The sequence below is a fragment of the Cucurbita moschata genome, unplaced genomic scaffold, assembly GCF_002738365.1.
Source record: "Cucurbita moschata cultivar Rifu unplaced genomic scaffold, Cmos_1.0 Cmo_Scf00013, whole genome shotgun sequence".
NCBI lineage: Eukaryota > Viridiplantae > Streptophyta > Magnoliopsida > Cucurbitales > Cucurbitaceae > Cucurbita > Cucurbita moschata.
In genome coordinates, this window is record NW_019268529.1 from 2,085,760 (window position 1) to 2,094,802 (window position 9,043).

Below are 9,043 nucleotides of genomic sequence, written 5' to 3' on the forward strand. Positions count from 1 at the left end.
TTTTTTTTTTTTTTTTTTTTTTTTTTTTTTTTTTTTTTTTTTTTTTTTTTTTTTTTTTTTTCGGAATTCAAAGGTGCGAGGGCTTGTGATCTGTGTTGGGAATTTATAGAAAAGGCTGAACGGAAAATAAAAGAAGGGTGGATTGTGAGATAGTACATCCGTTGGAGAGTGAAACAAAACATTGCTTAAGAATATGGAAATTTAAGGACGTTGAGCTCTCGATAGATTGTGAAATCCTACCTGAGCTGTAGAGGGGAACATTATAAGAGTGTAGAAACCTCTACTAGCGTGTAAAGGGGAACATTATAAGAGTGTAGAAACCTCTACTAGCGTGTAAAGGGGAACATTATAAGAGTGTAGAAACCTCTACTAGCGAGGACACTCAGCCCTTGGTGGATTGTGCTCTCCTAGCAAAGTTCCTTGTAAGAGTGGAAACCTCTTCCAACAACCATGCTCGACCCTCAACAAATTGTGAGATCTCACATTAGTTAGAGAGAGGAATATTGTAAAGACGTGAAAACCTCTCATAGCAAGAACTCAGGGCCCTCGATGGATTGTGCTCTGCCAACGAGAATGTTGAGCCTTCTAGTGGATTGTTAAATCGAGACTATTACAAATAGTTTTATTATCTAATTTTTTTAATTGTTAAATCGAGACTATTACAAATAGTTTTATTATCTAATTTTTTTAATTTATCTTGTTTTTACATTTTAAAATGATTTCTAAAATTTTGATTTTGGGTACAATAAATAATTTTGGTTAGTTTTAATAATTTATAGATCTTTTTAAGGTTAATAATGGTCAATTAAACCTAATTAATATGTTATCCTAAAAAAAAGAAGAAGAAAGAAATAGTTAAAAGATTAAAAATGTATTAAATTAATAAAATAATTAGAACTCAGATAGCACAATTGTTAAAATTTTATAAATTTATATGAAAAAATTTTAAGACAAGCTTTATGATAGTAAACAATTTAATTTCTAAATAAAATTTAAATATAGTAGAGGGGAGATGAAATAATCGAATAATTGAACGATAAAGTGTGCCCATAAATTGGGGTTGGCGAACTTGGATCCGTTGAGACGTGTACCATGTGACATGTATTATGGGGACACAAAAGTGTCACGACATAGGTTCCTAGATTCGTTTTAAGTGTCACGATATATGTTCCTAGATTTGTTTTAAGTGTGACTACAAATTTAGCCTAACTCCTTGTCTCCATTCTATCCAATAATTTACTCCTAATTTAATTTGTTAATACATATGTTGTAATAGTAGAATAAAAACAACGTTCACGGGTCAAGTTTAACCAAGCTTATTTGTGTGCTCGCAATTGAAATCCTGAGATATTCGACTAGAGGTCGAGATTCATATGATTTAAGTAGTTCAATTGCAGATAGAAAGATATCGTATAGCAACCTATATTTCATATATATTCTCACATCGCTAGCTACTAAACAATCCAATTCAACTATCTATTTTCGATTTAGGTTCGGGCCGTTGTTAAAAAAAAAAAATTAATTTTTGAAGAAGTTTTATTTATCCACCCTTCATAATTATTTGATACAATCTTAGATAAAAAAATATTAAAAATTTAAAAACAAACACAAATTAATCTATAATCATTCAAAAAATTAATTTATCATCAACCATAAACAAAAATTGTAACCTCCTAACATAATTCAATATTTTCATAGAACTGAAATGAGCCATTGGTAATTTTAAAAATAAGAAACATAGAAAATAGATCCTAAAATTAAAAACATAATAAAAATAATTAATTCAAACAAACTATGCCTAACAAAAAAAAAATATATTTTTTTTGGGATCTTGAAGGATACCATAAACTTAGAACTGTCCAAACATTTTGGGCAAATACTAATTTAATCCAACCAACTCTTATAATTGAGACTTGAGTGGGTTGGAGCGGTGGGTTGAAGGTATATCCTTACTAAAAAAATAAAACATGAGAGAAATAAATATAATAAGATATTCAAAATAACATAGCATTCAAAGGTTTCTTGAGATCCATTTGATTTTTTTTTTTTGAAAAAGCATCTCTCACAACCACAATCTTTTGGCAGTGGGACAACGATTATGCGGTGCTTGTTCTAACGCAGCAAATAAGTTAGCCTTATGAAAATTGAATTTTGCATAGAATCTCAACGTAAGGTGGAACCTCGAATCATGTTTTGAGTGGAAAATGTTCTTGCAAAATGTGAGTGAGAAATGAGTTGAAAATAGTTCTAAAGAAAACATGGTAAATATTAATTGCATTGAAAACACGTGGACGAGAGAGATGACAATAGTTGGTCGAGGAGGTTTAATGACTTCCTTGTCCCACATAGTAAATTTTGAAGCATTTCATAAATCATGGCTCAAGAATCGAGGAAAGATAAAATAGAAGCTAATACTAACTAATTCATCATACATATACTCTAGGTCATATAACATCAATCCAAATCATATAATCAAGCATACACGAGTTTTTCGAGCTCCTATAATGCTTCTAGGGACATTAATAGTGAGTAATTCTTCATCATCATGCATACTCATCAATAAACATTCATAAACATTATACCGAGCCCAACGTAGTCTTCAAATCAATCGAGTCACATTCCATATAGTGAGGAAAGAAGACATGGTGATGTAGCATAAAATAATGACAGATTCAGAGACACATAACAACAGCTCAATGTCATAAACTGAGGGAAGACGTCTGGACACATGAAAAATAGGTGGAGACCTCCAATTAACGCCACAAAGCAGATCCAATTAACGCCTGAAAAACGTCAATGCAGGAGGAAGACAAAAATAAAAGAGAATGGTTGGATTAGGAGCCCAAGATTATGAAGAGTCATTCAGCCTTGTATTAAAACCTACAACAATCAGCATCTACAGGGGTCTACACAAAATAATAAAAGAATAAACTGCTACAAACAAAATAAAGCATAAAAACTGATTGGGCTGTCACTTCTTCACCACTTTGGGAGCGTGCCTCCTTTCATATTTTGGATGGCTTCATGTCGCTCTCCCTAGCGTTACTACGTTCTGCTCGCAGACTTCAAAGCCGATTCAACTTTACAAACATAACGAGCTCCTTCCACTTCGGTCATATGTTTATTTGCATGGTTGTTTAGGTACCACATGGTGGTCTGCACTCGATCTTCTCCGTTTGCGAGGAAGTTTGCCATAACCTTCTCTTTATTGAGAATCAATAAATTGGGTATGTTCTTGGCAAGCATCAACACGGGTTTTTAGTCACGCGTCAATGTGAGGTTTGCATCCTCTTTTTTTTTTTTTTATCTTGTTGCAGCACTCTAATGCATAATACTTTTTTTTTTTACTGAAGTAACACTTGATCATATTCTTGTTCTTTCCAGGGTTGACATCGTCGTGGATTTGTAAGATACTGTCCATCTCCACATTCATGACCATGAGTTCCACTCTGGGTTCAAAGGTGGTTCGACCTTTTGAGCGGATCTATTGGGCAACAAGTCCCATCTCTAGGGTGAATTGCTCTTCTTTTCTTTTTGACTCAAGGGTAAACTTGTTTTTCTTATGCGGTGTGAAATTAGTGTCCTAGGTTGAGACACTACCTCGTAAAACTCTCTCTCTTTGGTGGGGACAGTATGGTGTGTGCTAGTCTACTTGTCATCTATGGGAGGTTAGCTGGTGAACTTTTCCACAGGACCATATTATCACCCAAGGTTGAGGAAATGACCCTATATGCTTGTCAACTACTAAGATTACTCGTGTGATTCCACGTCCTCTCTCAAGATGAATTTGTTGTGAGGTAACCCAATTGAACTGTCAGGTCATACAATCCTAGTCGACTCATGCTAGCTCGATAGTACAAGTACTAGAGTGAAAACTGGATGGTACGAGTATCGGAGTGGAAAGGGTAGCGGAAAGTATGATGATACCTTTAAATTATGACAATATGCATACTACTAATGACCGAGACAACTACTTTTGTCATTCTTGGATGTCATGGAGGTGTACCAGGTTCTTAGGGGCATCTAGGCGATTAAAACCTTATTTTTTTTTCTAGGACATCTAAGACTAACTCCTCGAGCTCTGATCGTCACTCACAATCCTGGGGTGCAAGGTGATAAGGCAATCATAATCCCCAACCTAACGATCCAAACTTTTGTTGAAGAAAGAATCATTTGAATCAAATAAATTAACTCCTCATTCTACAAAATTTGGATCAATCGAGAGAAAAATGCTAGAAATAGATTATCTTTTAGTTCAAAGATGAAGCGAGGTTTAGAACCTTATTCTAAATAGAGAACCCTACGTGATCTAGAAAAAAGTTATGACATTGATTTTATTTTTGAGGCTTCGAAAATCAGATCGGGATTAAAAAGAAGAATGGGAAATCAAATAAAAATAAAAGTAAAATAAAATATAAAATGAAAGTCCACACAATTTAAATCGAAATAAAAACAAACACAAACACGTATAAAATTAAATCCAATTATAAGAGGATGTTGCTTAAAATATTACAAATGAGGAATACAATTATAAAACAAAATACAAAAGACTTTCGAATGTAAAAATGGACTGAGACTCTAGAATGATTCCCTCTGTGACCACACAGCTCTCAAACACTCCACCACCAAAAAAAAAAAAAAAAGGGAAAAATGGTGAGTATAAAAATATTCAGTAAGCAACCTACTTGTAGGTCTCAGCGCATCCATGTCCTAGCAGGTGATTACAGCCTTGACTTTAGGCTCTAGGTGTATTGCTCTTGTTGTAGGCAGTCTTGGGTAGCTAGCCTAGCCTACGCAGCAGTAACCAGTATCCAATGATGAGGAGCTATCTCTATAGACTCCGTACCAGGTGGGGACAACATGGTGAGTGCTAGCCTGCTCGTTATCCATGGGAGGTTAGTTGGCAAACCTATTCCATAGGCCATGAAGTTGCCTTAGGTTGGGGGCGCTATCCCCCGATACGTGTCGGCGTCACTAGCTACCCGCATGATTAACGCCCTACCATAGGACGAATCCTCCCTTCAAGGTAACCACTCACTACCTACATGATCAACGCCCTACCGCAGGACCGATCCATTGGGCAGGATAATCCATCAAACCACCGAGTCACACATCCCTAATCAGCCTCATGCTTAGCTCAACGGTACCATACCGGAGTTGAAAGGGAAATGGGGGTCCTCAAACACTATACCAGTTGCTATTGACCTATAAGGCTACCTTTGTTATTTCTGGATGCCATGGAGGTCTGCTAGGTTCTTTGAGGTGTCTAGGCGATTTAAATCCCATCTCTCGTTTCCAGGACGTTCGGGGTTAGCTCCTCGGGTCAAATTAATCTCTAGGTGCACACAGGTCTAAACCTCTGATCGCTCACGATCCTGAGATACAAGGTCTACTGAAAATGTACTGACCTGGGTCAACATGTAAATCGCACTAGCTGTAGCGCTCTAATCTCAACTAAGTTCTCTCATGCATGCTTTGCTAGGGAGATATTCTTATCGATCGCCTAAGCACGTCATCCACACTTCAAACTTTATCTTAGTCATATCTAGGAACTTAGGAGGCTTATTCTGACTCAAGGCTGCTCTATTTTGATTCATCGAGTCTTTCTTAGCTAGGGCGCACTAGGGTCTAGACCCTCTAACTATTGCTCATGATCTTAAGGCGCTCAGTCTATTGGAGGCGTTTTGACCTAGGTCATCGCTAACCAACTTAACTCTAACGCCCTAGCTTCGTGCAAATAGACATGCCCTATAGGGAGAACACACTATTTCATGCACTCATACAAGAAAGCAAGCTCAATAGGAAGATAACATCTATCAATCACCCGGATCACAGATCACACAATAGCTCATCCTCCTTTCTAACACAACGGAAAGCATATAAAACATCACTCATCACAAATCTCATCATAGGGGCATTTTTGTAATTTCCTACCTCTTGCATACCACACTCATCCATATTGTCCAACTTGTATTCTAGTCATGCAATTTTCTTTCTAACCTTTCCTAATACATAAAACAACATGGTTCTCAAAAATCTCAATTTCGGGGCATAACAGTAATTTTACCATAACATACCTATCGTACATACTCATTCAAAAATGTTCTTATGAACTCCTTAACATGAATTATCTAACCACCTAAGATAAGGAATGTTAGCATGTTAGCACATCCTAGCGATCGTACAAGTGCTACTTGCCGAAAGTCCATGTGGTTACTTACATCGATAGCGCGTACCTTCCTAAACTAGCTTTTCCACATGTTAAGAGCTCCAAATATCTGAAATCTCTCACGTACGTGGTGTCAGCTCCACATTTAACTCATTCGTCCAAATTTCAAGATTTCCAAACCATTTTTTTATTCTTTTCTATTTTCTTTGATTTTCATAACTTTCTCTACACAACTCGAATTAACTTAGTTTTTTCACGGCAATTGTAGACTTTTATACCATCTTTACTAGGGTATTTTTCTCATAATTTTTTTATCAATCACAACAACAAATAATCGAGTCCAAAGATCATCAAAAACTAAAACTTAAAGAAAAAAAAAATCAGCTTCTTGACGTTCATCCAGAATTTAACTTTTTGGTCCGAATCAACTCCGGCTTCCTTCAAAAAACTTAGTGCAAAATTCCTCCAATATCAACATACTAAATATTCAAAACTTAATTCTAAGAAAAGCTCTCGAATTTGAAGAAAAATCGGAATTTAAGAATTCAAAAATCATACCCAAATTTGTTCACTTTGTCATGGTTAACACACGCAGAGTCGTAAATTGAACAAAATGGTGAAATTTAGAAACAAATTTGGTTGAAATCCTAAGCAGCAAGGTGAGTGAGGCAAGAAAGGTAGTTGTCCTCCTGCACGACAACATTTTGAAAAGATGGTGAAGGAGACAACATGTCTATCAACTAGAAAGTGCTTCACAAAGTTCACAAAAGAAAGTAAACCGAGATGGTAGTGATCACAAAGAGAAGAGATATCTATTCCATAAAGTGATCAAAAGTGCAATAGCCTATATATATCCACATGGATACAAGTGATTGAACAACCAATGCAACTGATATGGAGTTCTAATAAACCAATATTGTAATCATAGGGTCCTTATTCATTTAGAATATGCTCAACGCATATTCTAAAGCAATTACAATATGCCCAAGCCTCTCCTCTTAACATTCGAAACATGCATGCAACCAAAACAACGTCAAAGATCTAGACTCCATTGTGATCCACATGGTTAAGTTTGAACAAGATGTCATGGTCATATTTGTTCAGACGTGTTGTTTGTGGTCGCATACCCATGTCATGCCAAACCTTTTTACTTGCTTTCATATTGTATTATTATACTATTATATTTTCTGTGTGCATGACCATTTGGCAAAATCATGTCTACTTTCCTGGACATTTAATTACCTCGAAATGTATCACAGCAGCCAAGTAGTCATCAAATCTCTCCCACCAACTATTGTAATCTCTTTTCCCTACATGTTTCTAATGCAATTGATCTTTAAACTTGGTTTCAACTATTTTTCTCGCCCATATTTTATAAAATATTTTCTTTCAAAACATGAAGAGACTCGAGCATGCTTTCGAATTGTCTAATACGATTTTACACAGCTGACTTGTTCACTAGGTGAGAACAATTGCAGCACAATAGCCATCCCATTATCTAAAAGAGTGCGATTGTGATATCGGACTCGAGTGTTACACAGTATATTTTTTAAAGTAGCCAAATTATAAAAAGTATCAGTGAAATTTATTTTTATTTCATTAATTATTGGAAAATTTGTAATATTAGAATTGACCTCTCATAAAGTTTCAAAATTATTGGAAAATTTGAAATATTTTAGAGTATTGGACGAAATGTTCACGACTAAAGAACAATTCTTTCATGTGTAATCAAGACAAGCATTCTAGTCACTACTATAATATTTTAAAATTTATAAGCCTTAGAACTCAAGCTCCGTTTTTATTTTTTGTCCACCTTTGCTGCTTCATTGGATTTTAGGCGAGGTTCTCCTCTGCCGATCAAATACAAATCATTTGAATCGTTCGACTTTGCCTCTATACTAGATCCAAGTCTTTCAAATGTAATGTCGCATCTCATCTTGCCATCATGATTCTCAACAATATGGTTCATGCTTTGTGCTCTCATCTCAAGTCTGGGATGTCATCGGACTTTACTACTTGCTTAGACACACTTATCAAGAATCAAGCTATGAGTTAATCTTATCGTTGAGACACCTCAAACATCCATTCATCTGAGTACTATCGAGTCATGAACCCTTCTATGTCCATGCTGAGTCATTTATGAATACGTACTAGAGAGTGGCCCTATATACCAACCTCTAACTAAATGGGTAGAGCACTAGTTTGGCACACTCCAGGTCATCTAACATTGTCATAGAAAAACTCATTTTCAGAGAAAGACACAAGACGCTCTTCTTACAATATTTGGTCACACAATAACACACGTATGTGCCATGGGATAGCTCACATAAGCCACAAGGCCTAGTGGTGGTGTAGAGCTAACATATTAGTACTAAAATTTTCAAAGTCGAGAGATAACTTGTAGTTGTCTTACTTTTTTTAATATCAATTTATACTTTAGTAATTAAATTTTTCCAAGTTGAGATAACTTGACATTAATAAATACTTTTTCTAAATTTTCGACTACTCATTTCATTTCAAACATTTTATTTAGAAATGTCTTATTTAAAATTTGTGTTTGAATTTGTTAGTTTTTCAAATCAAAATGAAGGGTATGAATGTAATTTAGGGATGCACACAATAATTATGCTCCACACCGGTTTCTCACTGAACGGGATTTTTTAGGATATTTATTAACCGCCCGATCCGTACCGTTCGAAACTGTTCTAGGTATCAGAACAGATCGTCGTCGCAATTTACTGTAACGGCACGTGTCAGTAAATGAATGGGGCAGTGGGCCATCCCGATTCTCATAACGGCGCCGTCAAATATCCCCGTTTACAAAGTCCCCCGTCATTTTCCAAAACGGGGTCCGGTGGGGGGGGGGGGGGGGGG